Genomic DNA, 25,513 nt, shown 5'->3' on the forward strand with positions numbered 1-25,513 from the left:
TTTACTGTATAGTTCTATCCCTGTGCAATGTCAGAAGATAACCCTTTGATGATAAGTAACGGTTTACATAAAATGGTTAAAACTCACAAACTACTTCAATACTTCCTATTAGACCTTTAAAAATATAAGGCTATTGTACTATGACTTTACCAGCAAAGAAATCTTGTGTGCAAAATGTGCTCTTTGCATTTTAATTTTAAAAAAGTAGTGCTTTTTCAATATAAAAGAGTGGTTTGATATTAAAAAGCAGATTAAAACAATTAGTTACTGTGGATTTCTATGCTGTGTTTATCCAAACATCTAGATATGTTCATACTATTGCATAAGTTTTATCCAAACACCAACATCCATGTACATATATACATTACAGTAAACAAGTCTAGCATATCAACATAAGGAATTTTAAACCACATAAAATGACATCAGTGAAGAATAGCAGTGTGCATGTGCTGTGAATAAATTGCAGAGCAGTAACACTTACATGTAGATTCACTGTATCATATACATGTAAAGAAAGGCGAAGTGTTGCATGCAGATGCTCAAGTATCTGATTCAGGGGAGTAAAAGCATAGCCACTTCAGAGAAGTGTTACCTATACTCTTCCACTGACATGATTCAACCCTGGCCCACAGCGATCACCACCTATTCACCTGGAGTTAGGCTAAGACTAGCAACACATTTCACGTAGGCCATTGATAACTGTCACACAGCAGCAACCTTCAGTCACGACTGACTGAGGTCAGACTGAAACTGGTCACTCAGAGGTTGAAGGTTCTGTATTGTATTACCAGTGGTAGCCATCCAGTCACCACACTATAAATACGTAATATAATTACAGTTTGCTCCTCATAAACTTCATTCACTTGGGATGCCACTAGTTTCCAATGTCTTGATGACAGAAAGTGAAACTCGGCTGAAACTGAACCTAAAAGTCTTTCTTTCCTTGTCTTTAGATTAATTCAAATTGTAATTCACTTTAGTTTGAAAATGCATATATAGAAGAGTTGCTCCTGCAAAATGCAAAAAGGTCTATTTCACATTCCGGAAAATGTCCAAGGGCTGTCTCTGTTTACTTTCTTCCTACAAATTCCCTGAAGTGACACACGGAATTACAGAGTAAAACTTCTGTTCTGTAAATAAGAACATGTTCCTGGCTGGAGGAGAGAGAATTAAGAAGGTATTTTCACACATTAGTGATGACAACATATAATTGACTTGTTGCTCTGTTTTGTTATGCTACTCAGTGGTTATGCTGTCATCAATGACTTATGAAATTAACTCACTCTTTTTGCATGTATATCCTCTTTGAATGCCTTGGATAAAGGAAAAGTGGCTTACACTACTCTGGAAATATTTGACACGTATGCTGTCATCACTTTAGAAATATAGTGAAACTAAACAACAAAAATGTGGGAAATGTGGTGGTTGTTTAGCATTATTCAGTGCAATTTGTAGAAAAACCTCCACTCTTCAAAGGATTAAACCCAAAACTAAATATGCATTTAATATTAATAATGATGATTTGAAGTCTTTACATTCCAGAAGTGTAACTGTTGGACCTCATTTCACAGATTATTTTGGATTAGACTTTCTATCAATGTTCTTATGTACACACACATATATCTTGCTATTATTACGGAGTAACAACGGCCAAAACATAATTTAAGTTGAAAATCATTTCATGTTAGATATTTGAGTACGTAAATTTCAAAATCAAACACATAGGGAAAACAGGGTGTTAAAATAAATTTAACAGAATTAAATAACTGTACAAGTTACAACAAACTAATCCTGGTAAACAAGGACAAAGTTTATCAGCAGTTGCAACTCTTCAAGTGAAAGTGCATACACATATTCTTAAATATGTCCTATCACTACAGATCTGAGTTTTTCCATTGCAGTGGTTGCAGAACTTAACACTCAAAGCCATGCTTTCTTGTTTAGTATGATGAAACATAGTATGGGTTGTATTTGCCATTGTGTCAGTTTTACTTCAGCCACAGAAATGAAACTGTAGAAAGACTGGAAGACTTTGAAGGAGAACTGAAATTGGACTACAGCTGCGATTACAGGGTGTTATTCTATGTCTGCCATAACAAAGCAGTCAGCTTCCTTTTCCATCTTAACCAGAACATCTGATCACAGTGGAAATAACAGAAATACGTATACCAGTATGCTGGAATAATGAATGTCCTCCCAAAAGAGCCTGTATGTTCATGCAAATGGGAGCACGAGAACTGATGACTCCTTTTCATGGTGGGAAGCAAGCAAATCTAAACAAGGTTGGTCATACATCATGACCACCAAGAACACAATTAAGTAGATTTCCCACTGTCAGTTTGCTATATAGAACTCTACATCAACAGTGATCTTGTAAAGGTTTATTGAGTCAGCTATCATTGATTGTATGTGACAATTTTAGGTATGAAATAGGAATGCTTTGCCTGAACTGCAAAGGTGAAGCTCTAGAATACTGAAATGCAATTTCTGTTCCTCCTGAATCCAAGGCCTACATACAACAAAGATGTCCAAACGACCTTGCCGTTCCGCTACAGACATACTTGACATCATTGCTTTAGGAAGCCATGGTAGGTGTAGGGGCATTTCTTGTGAACATTGAGCTGATTCATCACCACAGCTGAGAAACCCAACAGTGTGAAAAACAGTGACCTGCTACTTGGCAAGAAGGTACAATGAGTGTAAACACATTTGGAGACAAGCAAAGATAAGCATAAGGCATTAAGTATATATAAACTATTGGTCCTAAGAGGGCTAGATGCTATTTCACTGGGGGGATGAGACAACAAATAAACCAGGTTCTGCCAGGAACTAGGAAAGCTCTCATCACTAAGAATCATTCTTACAAATATCCATAGTCTCTGACAGTACAGATTCAGGTTTTGAATTTTCACTGAGACAGAGATGTGTCAACAGAATCCATGTTTTCCTCAGAGACTGAAAAGAAAGAAATTACTGGGGAAAAAAAACCTAGTCATACAAAGACCATGCAGAAGCTTGAACTGCCAATGAACCCATCAGAAATAACAACACTGAGGTGATCTTCTCTCTATGTAAAATATACGCCACCTGGAAATTTCAAATTACAGACTGCACTGTCTTGAAGAAGTCTGGAAAGTTGCCATCGCACTTGACAATCACATACAAAAGCTCATTTTAAAGTCCAGAACAACCAGTCAGCTTCTTTTTCTAAAATTCAAAAAAAAAAAAAAAGAAAAAAAAAAAACACAATAAACGCAGCACTGAGAGAAGTGTTCTATCTTAGAGAAACCTGTATTCCACATTGTATATCTCTTTGTTGACCAAGAGCAAGGAATTAGCACGTCCTTTATAGATTCTTTAGGTCGAGACAAAAGTCCTACAAGCTCATGTGACAGGGCATATTTCTGCCCATACCTCAATTGCACAGGCAGTGCGTAAGCTCCAGATACCGGATGGATCCACCCTGTATATATGTACATATATGTATGTATTTTCCACTAATTGACTTTCATCCTGATCAGCCAGAGAGGGAAACAGGATTAAGGCATTTGATGCTACCTGTGTTTCTGTGAGTGCTGTGTTTTCTGTCTGCATTGATCTGTGTGGCTGGCCACTTATATACGTGCATTGTGTGTATGCATACTTTGCTTGTAGTAAATATGTGCTCAGCTTGCTGCTGGCTGGGCCTGGGGAAAACAGCTGCAGCAGCTTCACCACTATTGAGTGAATCACCATATCCAAAGTTTCTTTGCCTACAAAACAAAAAAAAACAAACCCCAAGAGGTTTACACAAAGCATACACTCATCAATCAGAATAAACTTCTTCAAGGGATTATTAACTATTTAAGTACATCTGAGGAGAGCTAATTAAAATCTCTATAAATGAAAATCATTTTTGTAAGAAGTACAATAGTCCAAATCAATGTAGAACTGAGAAAAATCAACTGTGATCTGCTGTATAACTTTGTAAGAAAAAAAAAGACTGTGGGATGCCACAATGAGGCAATCTCCATTCTGTTGTGTTGCATCTTTTTTCAAGGACTCCACAATTAGTTACAAAAAGGGAAAGAAACCTATATCTCAAATCCACAAGGAGTGTTTCCAGAATCTTGGTGTCAAGAGATTACATCTGCCATTGAGGCAATTTTGTTGCTGTCCTGCCGCTAAGTAAAAGAAGTGTGAAAGAAAAGATGTGAAAGAAAAAGCAAAACTAGAAATAGGCTCCTTGCTCATCCTATTTACTAACTTAGCTGGCTGAAACCAAGCCAGACCTCCAGCACTCTGATCCTCCTTCTCTGCCCAAAATGAGTAAATTGAAAAGTCCAGCAGTAGGCATAGCATTAGAGATATGGGCATTTCTGACATATTTCTTCACATTCATCCATTTTGTCTGCAATACATAATAGCTATGACATTTATGATGAAAGGTTTTAAATGGGTATATGAGCAAGGATGAAAAAAAAGGAGGAGAAAGACTATATAAAAGCTAGGAATTATAGCTGTTATCTGCTTCTTGATGAAGAGACAAAAAAGCAAAAATATTTATATTCGTATTTGGACCTTCACTGACAATCTGTCAGGTCCATCACGTTGAGCAAAAGAAGTTGGTAACATGCTTTGCAGCCCTAATTCCCTCAACAATCAAAATTATTTGCCTTGCTTTTTTCTCACGGAAGGGCAAAGGTCTGCAATTTTGTCCTGGCAGGGAGATGGGACACTGCTGAGAAATACATATAGACATAGACATGTGACTACACTTGCATTAATATTGTCACATACAGCTTGTCACCCTCTCAGCTCCATTGCAGAGATGTGGTCATTTTTTTCCCCACAAATATGTAGGAGACATTTGTCCTGTATACAGATCCCTACAGCCACTGTATCTTTGCTGCCCCATTTTTAACAAGGGTAGGTAAAAAGAATTAAAACCCAAAAACTAAGGACAGAATCAAAGTTTCCTGTTTTAAGACAAGAACAGAAAAGGTTCATTTGACTGACTATATCACAAGATATTAATTCCTTTACCAACAAATTCATATTTCATAGCCAAATTACAAAGTTCTGCAATACTAGAGGAAAACCATAAAAATGATCATTTAGATGGAGAAAATAATAATCCATGTTATACACCATTCAGATTCTTGTATTCTTACACATCATAATGTATCTTGAATTGTTGCATATATATTACATGTACATTCCATACAGCAACCAAATGTACAAAATATTTGAGAATTCTTGCATCACATTTTGAAAAGATTCTTTTCTAGCATTCTCCTCAGCTGCCACTACTCAGACCATACAAAAAAATGGCCAGAGGAATGAACACCACTTAGTAAGTGGCAGGATATTGAAAGGAAGAACAATCCATGACACTAAGATCTCATTTATAAGATAGACAGTTGACTCACTTGCTCTCTCAAGTGTATCATTTTTATTTTTAGTCAATCTATCATATGCCTAACAATGGAAAACAAAGTTTTTGGTGCCACTTAAATATTTTGGATGACCATAATATGAAAAAGTTGCCTGACAAAAGCAAAACAGTGGGTGCTCCTCACATACCCAAGAGGTATTATCACTTCTTGTTAATACAGCAGCACATAGGAGAAACTTAAAATAAATGACTGCTATCAGTTCCAAATGAAAACATAAGTAGGCCATACTGTTGAAAGTACCGCCATTCACAGCTGTAGCTTGTACCATGATTCAGTCAAGCCATTTAATTTCTGCAAACGTGTATTGAGAGTCCATCCAGAAGAAAAGAAGTGCTTGTTCCAAGAAATGTTCCAAGTCTGTTTAAAAAAAACAAAGCAAAACTGAAAGGTTTCACGAGCTATAAAAAGGTTTAAGTTTTGAAGTGACACTTATACCAGCTGAAAACTAAAGTTAATGAATTTACACCTTTCACAACTGTCATTCTTTAGAGCAAGTGAAAATTTGGAGACATTATTATCTAGGCTATACTGCATACACATCATGTGTACACAAAACCAACTCAGGCTGAGAAATTGCCCTGAAGATGTGTGTGCACTCAGGTAAACTCCTTTTCCCTGTTTTCTCAGTAAAGCACTTACCCAGAGGCTGACAACCTTGGATGGTGCAGTCTACGCATACTACTACATGTACTGGAGTAAATTTTCACAAATTTAATAATCCTAGTCGCTGTAGATTTTATTTATGAAAATAGTATTTTTCCTAATTTTCTGGTTCCTGTTAGTATTGTTATCTAATTAAAAATTATTAGGTATTTTCAATAGTGTTTAGAACATTTATTCCATCTATCCAGTTGCCAGACTGTAACAAGTAGATTTTTTCATTTCTATGAAATAAAACAAAATTGCTATCTTGCACTGAGGCCTCTATGCCTTAACCAAGTGCATCATGGGCAGCAGTAGTGCAAATTATTGCTCATTATTTAGACAATCTGCCACTAGCTTATCGTGATATGGTAGAGGTCCTGCGGGGTGAGATTGACAGAGATTGCCAAGAGCACTGTATATAATTCCAGTGACACATCACTAGTCCATTACTTACAGCAAAGGCATTATCAACTCATTTCACAGAGGGAAAGTAAGCTATACCAACTATTCTGTAAAATAATCCCAGCTTCACAGTTTTAATTATATTTTTAATTTTATTTTGGTATACATAAATGGATCTAAAAACTCTGAAATAAAATCCCAGTCCTTAAACTAATAACTTTGTAGACCTATTTTTAAAAAATGATTGAATTTAAATAGAGAGAAACATGCCATTCTCATATACCGCCACATTTTCTGGTCTTCAAGAGTAAACAAAGTCTACATCCATGTCTATTAATTTTACTTAGTATAAACATGAGCTACACAATGGCATATGTTCCTTTATAATAATTCTAGGTGTTAGGTCATAAAAATCATATGATCTTTTTACAGTGAACTAATCAAGAAAAAAGCAGTGGTTTTACTTAGAATTTTTCTTCCACCATGTATAAATATACTTCAGTGTAATTAATGCAGTTTCCACAGTAAAAAATAAATACAATAAATGCTTATTTAGGGTTCATACACAGTATCATTTTCAAAATACTTTGCATGTTGCATTTGATAGTTTTGTTATGAGATCTTTTGTCACTCCGACTTTGTGGCTGAGCTGTATTAAAGGTTTTACGTACCTTCTTTTCAAGTTCTTTGAAATCAGATTTAAAAGTGACAAAGGCATCATGCCAGTGAGCTTCCTCAGCTGTAAGCACATTCTGATTGTCCACTGAAGGCTGCCTGTGCTGCTGAACAAATGTCTTTTGGTCTTCCAGCTGTGTATTTAAATCAACAGAAAAGACATAGATAAGAATAAGTAAAGATCTATACATGCTACAAAGAAGTTAACCTTTCTGTCATTCTGTATTGTTCCTTACCACTTAATACATATTTGCTTCTACCAAGGTGTCTTATTGTTCCATTAACTCACACATTTATGCACCAGAGAAATCTTTTTGTAGTGAGCTTTTTCTAAATCTTTACCAAGCATTTCTTGATGTATTACAAAAGTATATTAGACTTATTATCATCATTTTGCAGTATTCCTACCTATAGTGTGTCAAAAAAGCATTGCCAAAATATGTGTATCATCTACCATATTTTGATTTTCCATCACTGAAAGACAGACTTTCTAGAATGTGTTTTCCCATCAGGAAACAATTTTGAATTTTCTCTGAGAATATTTTTCACTTTAGTATTTCCAACTTCTATGTCTTCATATTTGTTCTTTCAAATTCCTTTCTACTATGTAGGAAAAGAAACTATTCTATGTGGCAATCTCCAGTCTGCAAAGGTCATTTATTATGAAGCTTACTGTATACGCCTAATTTTATATTGCATAATAAATCTTCAGCTACCCCTATATGTGACAACTCTGAAGGTTCAATCAGAGGTTGGATGTATCAATGTTTAATGTATCTCTTAATAAAAAATTAGCACAAGCCTTCAATGAAAATAAATGTTCTTGGTTTATGTGGTCTGCTTCACAGGGCTATTAAAATGATTTTTATTACTGTGTTAGTATTCATATAGGCATAATAACAAAGTTAACTATTAGGTTTAACACAGCAACACAGGCACTGAAACATGTTTGCCATCACAACGAAAATGTCCTCAGTCAAACACTGGCAAGCTAAAAAGTACACCCGTACACCAAAATTCATTTCAAAGAAGAAAGAAATGTCTATTTATACAAAACAATCACTCACTTTAATATAACTCAGAAAAAATGTCATATTTTATTCTATATTATGGTGAAAAATGTGTGGTCAGCATGTTTTAAATAAGATAGTGACCAAAAAAGGACAATTATATAACTTAAATGTTGTATTTGACAAATTACTAAACCTTTGCTGAATACACAAGTGTGTTTCATTTTTGTGGAACAGAATCTGTTGTAGGGTCTCTGATTTAATAAGCAACATTCTATTTTCAAATAAATGGAATCAAGAAAAGAAAAAACAAGTAATTTTAGAATTCCTGGAACAAAATCTTTATTTTCTGTAGGTCAGTACACTAGTCAACATATATTGCTCAAGAAAGGATTTAAAGCCAATATTTTAAAAGTACTCAGCTGCTTAATTTTGATTAAAAATATTTCTGCTCTTATTTGGATAATTAAAAATTGATTTATATTAATGTGAGTATTCTAACAGAATCTACTATGCAATGTTTACAAATTAACTTTCTTCTTTTGTACATAAATTCATGATAGTATTTTGATGAAGAGATTACTTACATTCAGCTATTTAAGACAACAAAATTTCTCATGGTTTCACTTGTGCTGCAGTGAATTTACTGTAAATTCCACCAGTCTGACAGATTCAATCAGTCCGTTTGTTGAAATGGCAGGTCGTATTTGAAGCACCAAATATTTCAAGAACCACTAAAGATATTAAAAGTGACAAAGAATGCAAAGAGCAAAAAGAAGCACATTCTGGTTGTAAAATAAAATTTCACAACCCCCAGCCCAGTCTGTGCATGTTGGAGTAAATATGTTCAGATGACATTATGATGAAATTCGCTAAATGAAAAAATCAACAAGATATTTTAAAGTTTACCATCAGCCTGATTAACCAAGCCTTTATATTTGCCGATCTTTTATGAACTCCAGAAATTATTCCTTGATTTAGTGTTAATCCAATAAATCAATTTATTCATTATTTTTTTGCAATAATTTATGTTTGCTATTTGGAATGTAAATTTTGCTCTCACTTTCAGAGAATGAGTAGTGTCTGTGGAACTCTTATCTGGGGCAGAATATGCACTGTGGACTGGTTGTAGCTATAATTGTATTTGTCTCAGGAGTCTGTCATGGGAAGATGCTGACATCCCAAGTAATCTAGCATAGCATCTAAACATCCATTTAGCTACTAGCTTCAAAAGGGTAATTTATCTTCAAAAATAATTGATGCACAATCTTAAGCATTAAGCAGTGTTTTTCATAATCAAGCTGTATGTAGCTAACATACACTTGAGAACCTATTTTGCGCATCCAAGTTTAAGAAATGCTGACATTTTTCAAATTAAATCTGAAAACAAATTCTAGCAAAATATTACATTATGGTTATCATTAACAAACAGTTCTGAAACTTAATCTTTAAACTGTATCACATTTTGTGGATTAAAAAGTACATTTCTCAGCTATGTTCACATTGTTCAAATTAAATAAGAATGCAGTGCTTCAATAAAATTTTCCCATGAAGAGAGTTTATTCTCAATGGAGTTGTCTAACAAAGGCTAATTTTACAGCTTTGATTGTTTTTTCTCTAAGACATTAAGCATTCTAAAAACCACAACTGAGCAAAAAGGAGATTGCAAATATTGTGACCATTTCTAAAAAAGAATTACAAGTCTGGTAAATGGCATGTCAATTAGTAATATTTTGCAACAGGCTTTACTGGAAAAATTATGTTAACTTATTCTAAATAAGCATTCAAAACGCCCTGTAAAATCTAGAACACAGATACTGACTTCTGATCAGTAGAAGTTCAAGGATGGTAGCAAGATCTATCTTGCTAAAAAGTTCCAAGGTAAGTATAGTTTTAAACTTAGCTGAAGCATAGGTACTGATTTATCTAAATTTATAGATGGGGGGGGAAGTAAATAATAAAAAACACTGGAATACTTAAATAATAAAAATCCATTTATTGATGCCTGGATATTGTCTCCATTACTTGAACTCAAGATCTCCAAATACAATAAAGGCAAGAGAAAGAGAAATGCTGCACTCAACCCAAAGTTCCTTTGATTCTATTAAAACTCCTGAGATACGAGTAAAATACTTTGTATTGTCCAGACATGACATTATCCTCCTGGTTTAAAAAAAAAAAAAAAATAGAAAAAAACTCAAACCAAAAAAAAAACCAGTCAGAATAATCATATGAACTGTTGGTTTCACAAGCAGACAAAGTAATGAAGCTTAACTTACTATAAAGTTTTATCATTCGTTACGTACTTCATCTCTTTGACTCCACTGAGGTGGGAAGACTACAGCAAGGTCCAGCCTGCCACTGCCCTGTGTTGGTGGGTGAGCCAGACAGTGCCCACGACACAGACTATGCAACACTGCAGTTAGGGGTAGATGGATCTGATGGACTTCAGAACTTCTTTTGTCCCATCCCCACAGAGACAAGGCTCCTGCAGCTCCATGTCCCTACATCCAGGCAGTAGCAAGGTAGAGCATGTATTTCCAATAGGTGCGCACATGCACACACGATGCAAAGCATACATACATGGCCAACCACACGGATTGCACAGTGAGAAGGGCCCATACTGCTACCCACATCAACACAGCTTTTGTGTTAAGTATGAACAGCACAGACAGTCCTGCCTTCTCTCTCTTCTCCATCTGACCAACTGAAGTTCAATGTACAGACATCACACAGGATTGTCCCATAGGTGACCCCTAGAAACCTGGTCTCCTCCAGTTGCTCAGCCCCTAGGCTCTCAGCTCCCTACTTGTGGTTCCACTCTGGAGGCTGGCACTCCGACCTTTCTTCCTACTCAACAGCTAGTCTGACTTAAGCTTGACAGCTGTCTTGCATGCACACACACACATTACGGACTCTGCAGCATCAGGCTTTAGACACTCAGTGTCTTGTCCACTTAGCAGCAGCCAGACCCATGGGTCCCTCAGACCATGGTCTCTCTCACTCTCTCCGTAGTGGCTGGCACTCACACCTCTTATCCTATTCATCTGCTCGTCCAGTTTGCAGTTTGCTACTATTCCCATGTACAGGCTTATGACAGAGAGCACGCCCACATACAAGGTAGTTAGAAAGAGGATTTAATATAAATGCAGAATAAGCCGAGGTGATAAAGTACAGGGCTGTCAGAAAAGAAAAGGAAAAGCTGCTTTATCCTCTTTTCTCTCTACTGTCCCACAATTATTCCTACCCAGTCTACCTTGTTCCCTTCCTTTCCCCACTGTCATTCGTTCTCAACACATCCAATCATACAACCTACACAATCTCAAAACTCACTTTGTTGCCCTGGCGTCTCACAATAAAACCCGCATGTCTTAGCTGTGTGGCACTACAGGGGAGAGGATCTTTGCCGAGTCATATTGGTGGATGTCACATCAAGGACAACAGGTTAATTGTTCTCCTCTGGTGATCTAAGGAGCAGCTGGTTCAGTGTATTCCACCAGGTTACAAAGGCTTCTCTACCTTTCACATTGCTCCTCCGAGCACCACCAGGTCCCTGTGTCTAATGTGCTCAGCTTTCAGTCAGACAACCTCTCTTTCAAAGAGTCATATTCTGAGTTTCTACTATGTGGCTGCTAGTTTTCACAAAACTTATAAAATTAATTTTGAGATTTGTCCTTCAGTTTTGAATTTGAAACCACTAGAGGATGGATTAAAAGTGTGATCACATACACCTAATTTTCCAAGGAAATTAGGAACAAAATATTAGCTATCTTCCTTCTCCCTTTACTACTCCACTGTTTTCCTTACTGCTCATTAACTAATTAATTTCTCCCATGGCCAGTACACGGAAGGGTGATTGATTATTTTCTATCTAGTCAAGAAATTCCTTTCAACTCTATATCATTTACCTTTATTACCATCAGCCTTTGTCCTGCTGTTTGTATTTTCCACGTCTTCCCTTATTCTCTCTCAGTTTGTTACTTCAGTAGTACATATGCACTACAAACTGGATTCTTCACATTCAATCTCACGGAACACAAATCCAGAATTGCTACCTGAATTCTCTTTTGCAGCTCTAGCCTAGATTTTTGTCAAACTTAAACCTTGAAAATACACTGAAACTAGTCAGTGTCTACTTGCCTTTTTAAGAACAGTATTTCATCCCATCATTCTTAATTTGTTAGCTGTTCCTGCAAAGCTGGGAAACAGGTTCTGTTTTTCTTCTTCCATTTTCCCCAAGTGAAAACAGATCATGGCTTGTTGCTACCTAGTGGTGGTGATATATAAGGTAAACCAACCTTGTCAAGCCCCTTATTCTCAAACTGCTAAATGTCTAGAATACTTCTGTGGAAACATATTTCAAAACAGATCATTCAGGAGAAAGAATTCTAAAACAAAGACAAGTGTCTTGCAACTGAAGAGATTGGGATCTTTTGTGGGGCAAACAGTGATCTTGCTATCCTGAGTACCCAAAATAATTAGATCTTGACAACATTAAATTTCATGAGGACAAATGAAATAAAAGCTATGTCTGCAAAGTTTTAAGATCCTTGAGGTCTTTCTCTGACATGCATCTGCATCTTGTGCAACAGACTTCCCTTGGCTAAACATAAGCTGCCACAGATGTTCACCTGTGTTAGCTGCTCGCTTTTTTATGATCTCTACTGAAAAAATACAATCTACATTTGCAACGTCCTCAATCACATTAAAAAAACTATTGTGTTAAAAATAGAGGCAAGCAGTATTTTGATGAGTTTTAGAATATCTCAATTTCATTTTGTAAAATTTCTGAACAATGTTACGTATGAGATCCAAACTCAAGTCATATGCCGATTGCTTTAAATTTAATATGAAGAAATTAATATGACAAACATTTAGCATGATTCGATTTTTCTGGAACTCATCTAGTTAAAATAATGCTAAAAGACTGGGTTTTTTTCTAATGCACCATCTGTATTGACTAATAGTAAACACTTTAAAAGTTTGCTGCAATCATTGTGTTCAAAGTTACTCTGATCTCCATTAAATGTCTTATAACTACCATGATTTTTTTTACCTGTTTTGTCATTGCTGTTGGAAACAATTAATAAATATAGTATTACTGAGATACTGTAAATATAAATATTACTGAGATACCTTAAACTCAGAGTGGGTGTGAATAGTTCGGGGGGAGGACCTCTAACAGAAAGAAGGGGGAAAGTGTGGAAAAGAAAGCTGTGCCACTGATCTTTTAAGTCTGAATGTAATTTAAAAGAATTCAGAATCTCTCCACTGGGACTTTAAAAGCCCTTGACAAACTCTACAGATTTTTCACACAGACCATCACTGTCCTTACCAAAGTACTGAAGTACTAATTTTTTACTGTTTTTAAATGAGTAGAGAAAAAGCACTTAGAAGATGGTAGGTCATTGTGACAAATCGGAACATGGTATTAAAATAACTCCAAACAAAAAAATGATGCAATCATCACAAAAAAGTTACAATACTAGCATATCTTATTGAAAACATAAAAAGTTAAGGACATTTATAATAAATACATGCTGTCATTCATTAGTCAATTTAACTCATTAATTTTGTGAAAAGCGCTACCTAGAATCATAGGAAAACCTCAGTCGGGAGGGACCCTGAGCAGCCATCTGTTCAAACTTCCTGTTGAAAACAGGTCTCTAGATCAGGTTATCGAGGGCCTCCTTAAGCCAAGTCTTTAACATTTCTGATGAGGAATATTCCATCATTTTTCTGGACCACCTATTCCAAATTTTACTTGTTCCTAAGGTGAATAAATATTCTTTTAGAACAGTTTGCATTTCCCTGGAAGTCATCTGTGCCCTTTGACTCTTGCCCTGTCACCATTCACCCTTGTGAAAAGAGAACCTCTGTCTTCTCTATACTCAACCTTTGAGGTATTGGAAAACTGTGATTAGGTTACAGTAGCCTTTCTGTTCCACAGACTAAAAAAAACCCAAATACTTCGATGTTTCTTTATATACCAAGTTCTCCAATACTGTAAACATCTTGGCAGGCCCCCCATGGAGTCCTCTCCAAATTTTTTATTTTTCTCTGGAATTGAAGGAAACCAAAACTGAACATAATTTTACAGGTGTAGCCTAACAAGCAGCAAGCTCAGTGAATTAATCACTTCTGTTGATCCTGGCCAAAATCCTGCTCATGCAGCCCAGGACACATTTGCCTTCATTGCTGCAAGGCACACCACTGGTTCACGTTCAGCTTGCTCTCCACCAGGATTCCCACATGTGATTCTTGCTGGCCCAGTCTTTGAACCTGTTGAGGTCTCTGAATGGTGGCTTTTCCTCCTGGCATACCTACCTCTCCCCCCAGTTTGATGTCATTTGCAAACTTGGTGATGGTGTATTCAATGCATTTAATATATCCAACATTTGTTTAATGTATTATTTTTTAAAACATTATTGGGTTTTAGAACTTACTAAGTACAAATGTAAGAAAGTAAATTTTAAAGTTAAGGAAGTACTGATAAATACTTTAAATAAATAAATATGAACAAATAAATAAAAATCTGCTATGCATTGTGGGTTCCCCATTTTGCCCCCTCTATATATTGAAATTTGATTAACACATTCCCCTCCCAGACATTCATGTTTTCAGTATCATCTGAGAAGAGGGATTAATATAATTTCAGCATATTATTTCTCAAAATACTTCTAAATCCTTAAGCGAGATTATGGTATCTCATGGTGAAAAACACTTTCAATGCTCTTCTGTTCCATTCTTTCAATTCCTTTTCCAAAAGGACTTACATACTGTGAAGACATCCCAAAACAGCTTGCAGCTCTCACTGACCCCTCTCCCAAGCCTTCCTTCCCATTCATTACTTGCAAAACCCTGTGTTGCATAAGGTTTTCTTTGCTTAGTTTTAAGATTCTTGAGTTTCCTGTGTCACTTGTATTTCTAAGATGTTATCATGCTTCTCCCCTCTGTCAAGTTGACTATGTCAATTCAGGAACTCTGAAGAGTGTCAATATATTGTATGAGAACTGATTTCAGGATATAATTTCAACATAAGAGAATCCAAACCAAACATAAATAGATGGTATGGTATGGTACAATACGGTATGGTATGGATAGTCTATCACTCAACCCACATGGTGCTAAAATGTCTTTAAAAAAGACATTATTTTGTTATTCCGTTCCTTATTTTATCTTTAAAACATCTTATTTCTTCCTCCTTCAGATTTTTGGTAGCCTTAGTGCAATCTCATTGGTCTTAGCAGATGTCAATTCATTATAGAGAAGTAGTGCAAGTCAATTTTTTAGCAGATTTTTTATTCATAGAACAATCCAGTTTGGACATACCTGCAGTGATTCATAAACTGAATTGAAATGCATTGGTATCAGCAAGAAATGTGAAAGGTTCTGAAATCCAGTAGCTATTTATTTTGGTATAACTTCAGGACAAATTTCAAGAAAGAACTGAAGTCTTTGTCATGGTTTAACCCCAGCCAACAACTAAGTACCATGCAGCTGCTCACCCAGTCCCCCATCCCCAGTGGGATGGAGAGGAGAATCAGAAAAAGATAAAACCCACGGGTTGAGATAAGACAGTTTAATAATTGAAATAAAATAATAATAATAACAACATCAACAATAACAACTGTATTGAAGAGCGGGGGGAAAGAGAGAGAGAAATAAAACCCAAGGGAAAACAAACCCACAAGTGATGCACAACACAATTGCTCACCACCCGCTGACCGATGACCAGCCAGTCCCCCAGCAGTGACTGGCAGCTCTCAGACAGCTCCGGCCCATTTATACATTGAGCATGACGTTCTATGATATGGAATATCCCTTTGGTTAGTTCAGGTCAGTTGTCCTGGCCCTGGTCACTCCCAGCTTCTTGTGCACCTCCTCACTGGCAGAGCATGGGAAACTTAGAAAGTCCTTGATTTCGAACAAGCACTACTTGGCAACAACTAAAACAGTGTGTTCTCAGCACTATTCTCATGCTAAATATAAAACACAGCACTGCACCAGCTACTAAGAAAATTAACCCTATCCCAGCTGAAACCAGGACAGGTTTTTATTCAGTCGGATGTAAGGGAGGGATGATACTTTCTCCTTTTTTCGTTCAATGCTGGTAAAAGTACTTGCCTGTGCAACAAGAGTGTTGGATGCAAATCTTCACTTGTTTCAGATGGGGGATTAGAAAGCTAGTGTGGTGGTAGATTGGAAAACTAACATATTTTTCCCTTCCTCTTTCTACCATATAATAACAGTTCATTTCAAAAGCAGGCTGTGCAGCATGTGAGGTGCCCTAATCATGCTATCATGGCTGCTGCCTGCTCTAAGTGGGACTTTTGGGAGAAGTGAAGAAAGAGGAAGGAGAAATGCAGGAGACACAAAGGGTTTGCATCTTCCCTGAGAGGACATATATGTGGTTCATAGGAGAACTCTGGCAATTCTAAAAGCAACTGAAATCTTGTGGATTGAAACCCACCCTAGATGAAAAAAAATATATATATATTCTGCAAAGAAACAGCAGGTGGGGTTTCATATACATTAAGCATTTTCCTTGTTTAAACAATTATCTCTTTCTAGTCAATTAGTATGGGAGGCAAAAAAAACCTAAACCCATAGTTCTAAATACTAGAATAATTATGATATCTTCTGTGTATTTAATTTAAAGCAAAGGTGGAGCATTTCTACTTCAAGTCTCTGTTCATGTTGAGTCACATCTCATCTCCTAGTTCCCAGTAATTGCTACAAGCACTGCAATGTATGCACAGGAGGAAAAAATATAATCAGTATCTGTCTTCAATTTTGTGAAGCTATCCCTTTATTTTGTGTGTCTGAAAAATGAACAGAATTGTAAAACCTTACAGGAAAAACAAGTTTCCTTTCCTGATGCAGTGGGCTGACCCCAGCCAGCAGCTAGGCACCACACAGCCACTCGCTCACTCACACACCATCACTCCACTCCCCCAGCAGGACAGGGTAGAATAAAAAGAGCAAAAGCTAGAAAAGTTGTGGGTTGAGATTAAGACAGTTTAATAAGTGAAGGAAAGAGGAAGAAAAAAATAAAACAAGTCATCGCATCAAAAGCACTCACTCACCACCTCCCTCAAGCAGACCAATGCCTATCCAGTCTCCAAGCAATAGCTACCTCTCCCAGACGCCTCTTTCCTCAGTTTTTTATTGATGAGCATGATGTTATATAGCATAGAATACTTTTACAGTCAGCTGAGGTCAGCTGACCTGCCTGTGTTCCCTCCCAGCCTCTTACCCTCCCCAAGCCCACTCCCCGGGGAGCCAGCATGAGAAACACAGAATGCCCTGATGCTGTGGAAAGCACTCACTATTCAGCAACAGCTAAAACATCACTGTGTTATCAGCACTATTTTGGTCACCAATATAAAACAAAGCAGCATACAAGCTGCTATGAAGACATCCCACCCAGACCCAGTAGCAGTATTTTTTCATTTTTGTCAAGCAGCTCAAAATGTTTTCTTTACATTTTGATTCAAATATTGCTTAAGATGCCCATCTTACCTTCTATTCAACTGATGACTGCACTGTCATTTTATCTGTAAAAGTATGTTAGGTGTAACTCAAGTACATCAGTGAAGAATAGTAATGAATACCCAAGGCAATACTTTTGTCTGGGGAAAGACTCAAAATTCAGATACTTACATGCACAGAGCTTCGGCATTTTTGCAGTATATTAATTTTCATGTAGTTGCACTGTGCGACATTCTTTGTAAGATGATATTTCGTCAGTACGTGATATCATCTGACAAAGTAAGAATTTTATATCTGATTCTTCTGAATGCTTGTAAAAAAGGAATCCAAACAGTTGCAGAAATGTGAGCTTCATGGCTATATGTACACCTTTTATACAGCAACATATAAAACATTAATACTCATTTTAAAAATTGATGCAACTGTCAATAAACTATCCTGATATGTAACAACATATTAGTACATTGAAAAACATATATTATAGAAAGCTTATACTGAAAAATTAAAGTAATTCTTCTTCTCTCCCATAACTTCTCCTTATTATGGAATAGTTGGGGTTGGGAACATATATGATGCTGAAATTATTAGTAAGTTAGCCCAGACTAATATTTGCTCAATTATGATTATGAAAAATAGTTTGTAAAAAATGTGTAACTATATAACATTTCTCTACTATACTATCAGTGCCATTACCTATGGTTTCAGAAGTCCTCTGGAACATTTTTTATATAAATGTTGATAAATCATACCATATTTTTAGTACAGGTCTTTCATAGTGATCACAGAAAAAAAAATTGCCAAACTAGTCCTTCATTCATTATAACTGCAAATAAATAAAAGTACTAATTCCAATGATCATATGGGAGAAATCAGATCTTTCAAAGTAAAAGAACTAAAAAACTGAAAAAAATATCCTAGATTTCTATAATCAAATGAAGACAAGGAAAGTTGAGATACTAGGGGTATGCTTTTAAGCATTCTAAAATAATGCATAAACTTAACCTCCCAGTGGAAGACACTGGGCAAGAATACAGGAAAAATTCTGAGGTCTGACTTAAATCACTATTAGGTACAAAACCTGTATATTGTAACAGAATTCTAGATAGATTTTAATGTAGTTCTGGAACATAGAGTCGTGTTATTATTTATGTGTTATGTAACAAGAAAAATTACCAGCGTTTCTTCAAGAAGTGTTTTTGTATAGCGTTATACCATTATAACTGGTTTTTTTGCCAAACTCATATTTTAGGTCACAAGATATATTGTACTTCGTCTAATGCTTTCTCATTTCCTCTTAAGAGTAGGGGTTTATAATTTTCTCTATTAAGTTACTTATAGCTGTTAAATCACCTTTTAGAAATTATTTGTTGTTTAGTTCTTTCCTCACTCTATTGTCTTGCATTTTTTTGATCATCCAATTGGGTTTTTCTTGTTTGATATGTCACACTTCAGTACTACCTGTCATACAGCCTCAATCTGCTCTTCATTATACTTGTGGATCAGCCTTTGGACCACTGACCACTTACTGATCAACTGGCTATGGACACATCTTTGTACCTTTCACTTCTGTATTCTTCCCTAAATACTGAAGATAGCTGAAGTTCTGGATCAATTTTATAGGAATTCAGTTTTAATCAAGAAAGTAGTTTACCATTTACCTTTTTGTTCTCTAGTTCTGATGCCTGGAAGGCCAAAGTAACTTTGTATCCCTTGGACAGTCATATCTTTGTTTCTGTTTTCCATTAAGAGAGTTCAAAGGACATGGACATTTCCAGGTAGGTATTGTCCAACTGCACAGCAAAAAACATGATGATTTGCTGTAAGAGAAATGTGCCAGAACACTAACCTTAGTAGCAGATTCATTGAAGGCTGCCAGTATTACTGAGACTGGCGGAGTGGCACCTTGGAACTGCATATTCAGTTCCACCAATTACTTTGCTAAGATAGGACGTTCAAAGGATGCATTTGCTAGAGCTGTCCTATGGTTCTGCTCTTCTAAGAAGATTTCAAGATCAATTTCCAAGTAACTTTCACTACAAAGGAAATGTACTGCTAAGAATAATCCACTGTGTGAACATGCCTGTGAAGAGGTTGCACTTGAAAGAGAAGGAAACTTTTCAGTTATTATAGCTCTTCAGTTCTGTTGTTTTCTTATAAATTCACTACCTACATTTCTCTCCCTCTCCTTTTCAAAACATATCTCTTAGATACTTCTGAATTGCTAAGAATAAAATCTGTGTCCTAGTCATTAATTTTAATTATTTTATATAGTTTGAAAAATTAGACAGAACCACTGGGTACTTCTAACTCAATGTGCCTGCAATGCAAATTCACAGAGTGTGAATATATAGATGGACAAGCATTCAAAGGATGCTACTCATGTAAAATTATGGTATAAGATAGTATTCAACAGTTAGTCAGTAGAAAAAAAAAAATCACTGAAATACAAACTGAGCGTTCCAATGATGGTATGAAATCTTGTTCAGCTCTTCACAAAGTAGAGGTATTTAAGCTTTTCTCAGCTGGTTTCTTGCTGGAATTATAGGTAAACATTTGCAGCATATCTCTGGGCAAACCTCCCAGGCAAACTGTTCACTTCTCTGGGAAGAGATCATACATACCTATTAGGACTAAGATCCAACTATACCTGCATTATCTCATTAAAAAAAAAAAAATGCTTGGAAAAGACATTAAATAAAAAAGAACAATGTAAAGAAAACAGCCATAGAGCAGTAGAGTTTGCAGTGTAGAAGCATATAAACTGATACCTTAGGCATCTCATATTAGAGACGAAGCAACGGTTCCAAAGGGAGATTAGGAAGATCATAAAGCCCTGTGTGTGTTGACCTAGGATGCAGTGTGATGCAGCTCTAAGAGTTTTGTCAGAATGAGGGAATTATATATTTGTTGTTCAGTATGTTTGTCTACGCCCACCACTGCCTGTAATGCTGACATACCCTTAAAGGACAACTATAGAATTCTGATGACCTTAGCTTATGTGACAAAACTGTGCTAGAAAAGGGATTTTAGCAGCAGTTCTCTATTTCTGACAGGCATACAAATATCTAGGCAGAAGTAATTATGTACTGTTCTATGAGAAACATACACTACATGTTGTGCTACACAGATAGGAACTTGTTAATCATTTAAGATGACTTATGGTCAGACCTATTCTCAGTTTATGAAAATAATATTACAAATTCCATTTCAACTTCTCTCAGCCTAATCTGTTGCAATTAGTGGAACTACTATTTTTTTGTGCAAAGGCAGAGATCAAAAAGTCCATCAGGATCAAGACAGACTACACCCATGCCAGTAAATTAAATGTGCCAAGAGCTACTCTTTGTCACTGAGGCCAATGATCATGGATCAGCCCAGCCAGCATCCACTATATTAAACAGGTCAACTGTCTACTGGAAATGAGCCTATACCTATACAACATACTCCTGAACCATTCCCAAGATTTATTTGGGGGAGCGCAGGCATCATAAGAATCCCTACAGCCAGCACGCCCTACTACTGTTACATTTATAAATAAAAGTGCAGCCTCTTCTGCTGGACCTAATAAAAAAGATCACAAATGTAGGTGTGATTCCTGACCTAACTAAGCTGTAATTCAATTTGAAGTTAATAGTAAGTTAATGCGATAAATAGGAAGAAGAGAGACCTGAACGCTGTAATTAAAATTGACAACATGAATATGCAAGCTGTAAAACTTGATGGTCACACACTGTGCAAAGGTCTGGATATTTGTCAGGAAGACAAGAGGGAGAGGAAAGGGTGATTCATCACTTTCTTCCACTGATGCAAAATTCGGTGATTACTGCCTGGTCAATTTATTTAAAGATCACCATAAGGTTGACTAGCAGGAAAAAGTTTACAAAAAAGATGAATCCAGGAAGAATACAGCATGCTTCAGGTTTGTAATGGAAGAAAGTATAAAGACAGCCAGTGAAGGAGCAGACAAATTGCAATTTCACTCTGACATCACTGGAAAAAAAAGAGGAATTTGAAATATGTGACATAAAAAGTGACATAGCAAATGACAAGTGTCAAAAATGAGAAAAAAACATGAAGATTAAGGAAAAATAAATTAATTTATTGGGATGTAAAACGAGAAGAATTAAAAATGGCACAGTCAAATGATGGAGCAGGAAAACAATCTTACCACTTCAGCTGGAAACATTTGCAAAATGACATTATGATAGCAAAGGAGAAAAGAAAAGAAGTAAGAGTCATGAGCATTTGGAGAGATTTCTTGGGTAACTGGGAAAAGAAGTTAAGTTTTACTTACTTACAGTGTGGATAACTTAAGGCTGTGAGTGGGTGGATAAGAGTTTGTGATGCCAAAGAAACAAGATGGGTGAGGTGAATGAACTCCTTCAAATCAATGGAAAGAGAAAAGGGAGAGAAAAATAACATAGCATAAAAGTGTCATTTCTGACCATCCGCTATATGAAGAATTCACAGTGTAAGATCTCCTACAGAAACAGAACTAAGTGGTAGATATGAGGCTTAAAAAATGAGTCAGGTAATTGGAAATGGCAGTGAGAAATACAAGAGAGAAAAGCAGGCAAAGACCTGGGCAAATGCTAATGTGGGAGGATAAAGAGAGAGAGGTGGGCTAAGAGGGGAAGGTATGAGGTACAAGAAGTGAATATAAATTAACTGGTTGAGAATGCAGATAAAATACTGAGAGACAAACAGGTGGTAGGTGAGTGGTAGAACTCATAAGCCACTTACCAATAACACAATAAATGATTCAGTAAACAAGTCAACAAAACAATTATGGAAGTGATCATATAGGAGAATAACAAGTTGCACGTGTTAACGCACGTGTCAATAAGGGGAACAAAAGAGAGACTGGGCTTGGTCAGTCAGTGAATATTCAAAGCAGCTGGACAGCAGCTGAGCGCCAGATGTTGGGGCTGCCACTACAGTCCTACTGTAGTGAAGTCAAGGACCTATATCAATTTACCACAATGCATTTTGTGTTCCATGTGTGACAGTCCATACCAAAGGCTTATGGACCACATTTGAAGGAAAACTAAGTGCTGCTTTTGTAGACAATGTAGTCATCTCCAATATAGACTGGGAAAACATCAGGAAATATTTTAATAAAGCGATCACTGAATTACAAAGTGTAGGTTTAACCATAAATCCTCAGACAAATGCTATGGCATAAGGTAACTGAATATCACAGGCATGCACCAAGATAAAAACCTCAAATCTAAGAATCATAGCCATTTTAAAAACTGAAAATTAATCTTTAAAAAAATATAGTTACATATTATAATCTATGTACTTAAATTTTCTTAATTTTCTAAAAGATTAGAGAGAACTACATGAATAAAGACAGCAACCTAGTCCCAGGGGATGGTAAGACTGTACATATCCTTCCATTTAGTGTACCATTTTTTAAAAAACGCAGCTTTTACACTAATTTTGGTCACAGAAATGTATCCTGGACAACCAAATCCTGTAAAGCAGGTACATTACTCCCTAAAATCTATACTTAAGAATGAGCTAAATAAAACTGTTCAGGGACTCAAACATGAATATTCAGGGTCTTTTTTACTAAGCATACATGATGTTTTATTTTCCTTGGTATATTAAATAAACAGTCTTATCTATAGGATATTTTATTATTCTCTTTGTGTTAAAAATCTCTTTTAAAATAGAAACATTACAGAAGATTCATCAACATGATGTAACTGTTCTACTATTACATGCTAACATTTTTAAGCTTATTACTTTTCTCCAAAATTTGCAGCAGTATTACTAATTAACAGCTAAATTTTTTTCCTGTCTTTGGTTTCTAACTGCATGATTGTTTCTAAGCATGTCTACAGTGGACATCAATTTGTAACCAAATACTAACTGTATAATAATAACCACAGTTCTGCATAATAAAAATCCCTGCCTGAGACAAATTCACATTTTCCTTTGAACAAAATCTGTAAATATATTACTGAGATTATTTAATACATTTAGTAAATCTTTATCACGTAATGTATGTAAGACTAAAAACTTCTTTTTCAAATAGGGCTTAACTAAAATAGCAGCCAATGGACTTTTTTTTTGAAAGAAAAGATGTAAATAATTTTGTAATAAAATTATCAGATTTCTGTGGAATTTTTCCTTGCATTTCTTTAAAATACTATTTGAACGACTGATCTGATTAGATAATTTCTAAAACTATTATGACTAAAATTTGGAGATGAATAAACAAGACTTACAACAAGTCATAACAGCAGTTTAAAAAAAACAAATATTGTATACGTGTTATTCAGACATGAGGTAAAAACTATAGATTTAGATGAATAAACAATTTTCACTGGATCATTTTTCACATAATCCAAGAACATACAAACAGACTGTTTTCAAATAATTTACTAATTTAAAAACCTGCTACAAAACATAAAAGTAAACTCCTTTTCTAAGTAGTCTGAGTCAATAGTAGGACTAATTGAAAACCTATAAATTCAGTACAGTGCAGCATGTAGTCTCTAACTTGCTCTGCCTATACATCAATAGGTCATTCTCAGTTAATTAAGTGAAGGCATAATCAGCTTAATTTATGTAGTTCTTGGCAGTTAATGATATCTTAGTACAGTACCTGAACATTTGGCCTGCCCATATAACTAGCTGGATATACCAGGTTCATTCTGTACCTCTTCAACTTCAGCTCTCCATTTTTTATCTCATATTCCATTTCACACAGGTTAGTCTGGAGCCACTAAGTCTAATTTCTTGAGGCTAGAGCTGAAACAAAACCAGAACAAATTAACAGGTTAACAAAGCAATATGATTGGACTGCAGCCTGTGATAGTATTTTATGTAGAAAAATCAAAAAAGACGGTGATATTTCCAAATTAACTACTTGTATCATTTAAGTATATAATATTTTTAAATAGTGTAGTAACAACACACAAAGGAATAATAATAGAGAAAGAGATAGGACTGAAAAGCATATTATTATTTTTTTCTATAAATTATATAGTTTAAAAATGGCTATAAAAAGCCAGAATTTTACAGAGCACACTTACAACACATGGTGTAGTACCTCAAGAAAATGATTGTCCTTTTTCTGTTACAGAGAAAGTGTTTCCTTCTGCTGTCTCTGTAGCTCAGCTTCTCTTTTCTGAAGCTGCAAGTTTACACACAAAGACAAACCACAATGTCAACCAATTGGACCTCACTTAAGGAACCAAGGAGATCGATTTGTAAAGCATAGGATGAACAGGACCCCATTTCTGAAGTACGTTGCTCAAACTGCTCTTTCATTAAAAGATGCTCTCTCTTATTGATTTTGGCTTAAGTAATGAGAAAGCTTATCCAAAAATCTTTAGCATTTGGGCTCAAGTTAAGGAAATCAATAGAGTCATTTCCCATTTGAACTGCATATGTGAGTTTTATGTACGAGAGACAAGACAAAGCCCAAATCAGATAAATCAATAACATTGTCAATAGAACATGAAGCTGACAAATGGCATTTTTAAGCAATTAAAGAGAGCTGTAAACATACAGAAGCTAATCAATTACAGTGTTCTGCTATTAACAGTTTTTAATTTATACAAACACTATTAGGAATCCCAGGGAACAGAGCTAACAAAACATATTTCCTGCTACTCTTCAGGGATTATGACAGTAAAGCTTTTGTTGTCTCCATATGTAAATCTTCCGATGCTTCCAGGAAGAAAAGGAAATATTTAATTAATCACGGAATTCCTATACTACTATGTCTACATGTGTAATAAACACAGTGGCCACAGTCCCTGACTATGTTTTTTCACCCAATCTGGAGTACAAGGACAACTGAAGTATGCAAGTATCCAGTAGTACAAG

At 35.8% G+C, this 25,513-nt stretch overlaps 2 long non-coding RNA genes across 2 annotated transcripts; both read right to left on the bottom strand.

Moving 5' to 3' along the window:
* Positions 1–5,419: 5,419 nt before the first annotated feature.
* On the bottom strand, positions 5,420–8,902 carry LOC119145439. Its single transcript, XR_005103411.1, has 3 exons — positions 8,758–8,902; positions 7,157–7,294; positions 5,420–5,795 (listed from the first exon to the last, which is right to left on the bottom strand). It is a non-coding gene; the product is annotated as an uncharacterized LOC119145439 (long non-coding RNA).
* Positions 8,903–19,845: 10,943 nt separating this feature from the next.
* LOC119145071 lies at positions 19,846–24,805 on the bottom strand. Its single transcript, XR_005103285.1, has 3 exons — positions 24,732–24,805; positions 24,285–24,430; positions 19,846–20,265 (listed from the first exon to the last, which is right to left on the bottom strand). It is a non-coding gene; the product is annotated as an uncharacterized LOC119145071 (long non-coding RNA).
* Positions 24,806–25,513: the final 708 nt, after the last annotated feature.

This window comes from Falco rusticolus, chromosome 3 (genome assembly GCF_015220075.1).
Source record: "Falco rusticolus isolate bFalRus1 chromosome 3, bFalRus1.pri, whole genome shotgun sequence".
Taxonomy (NCBI): Eukaryota; Metazoa; Chordata; class Aves; order Falconiformes; family Falconidae; genus Falco; species Falco rusticolus.